A 763-nucleotide genomic window follows, 5' to 3' on the forward strand; every position below is an offset into this window, starting at 1 on the left:
CATTTCTTAACAATTAGTTTATCATATTGGAATGATACAGAGAAGATTAGCGTAACCCCTGTGCAAGGATGACGTGCAAATTCACAAAGCATTCCATAAAACACACACACAATTATTTTATCACAAAGTTTTTTGTTTTGATGCTTCACATATTTTGAATTTAAGCTAAATTATCTTCTATAGCATTCAGGAACATGACCCAGTGGCAAGTCTGGTGATTAGAAATATACAGTTCCATGCAAAGACAGCCACTCAGTATTTTAGGGTGTTTATTCCCACTCCTTTTGCTGATGCAATTTTCCATGTAACATTCATTTTCTGATGATGAACTGAGTACATGCTCTTTGTGGAAAATAGAGTAAAGCATCAAAAGAAAAGAAAAGCCACCTGATCATTCGACCACCCAGAAATAAACAGTTAACATTTTGGGATCTAATTCTGGGTCTTCCTTTTACACATAACATTCACTGATGAGTATTTTTTTCATGCCATTAAAAACTCTTCAAACACCTGTGGGAGAGGGTGCGCGGGGGGAAGAGGGGCGATGGGAGTCGGGAGACCGGGCCGTTGCTTCTGTGCCAGGGACTCCCCGCCTCCTAGCTGCAGGCCGGCCGGCTTCTGTGTTTTCTTCTTTCCTTGTGAAGGAATCAAAATCCCAACAGCAGATGCAGAAAGAAGTCTTACCTGAACTTGCCTTATCTGACCAGAACAGAGCTTTAAGAGACTCAGCTGCCACCATGGACCCCCACCCCCCCATACCAAT

General features: G+C 42.1%; 1 non-coding gene across 1 annotated transcript; it reads left to right on the forward strand.

The window, feature by feature from the left end:
* Nucleotides 1-103, forward strand: LOC142873167 (U6 spliceosomal RNA). Its single transcript, XR_012921215.1, has one exon. It is a non-coding gene; the product is annotated as a U6 spliceosomal RNA (small nuclear RNA).
* Nucleotides 104-763: the final 660 nt, after the last annotated feature.

This window comes from Microcebus murinus, chromosome 9 (assembly GCF_040939455.1).
Source record: "Microcebus murinus isolate Inina chromosome 9, M.murinus_Inina_mat1.0, whole genome shotgun sequence".
NCBI lineage: Eukaryota > Metazoa > Chordata > Mammalia > Primates > Cheirogaleidae > Microcebus > Microcebus murinus.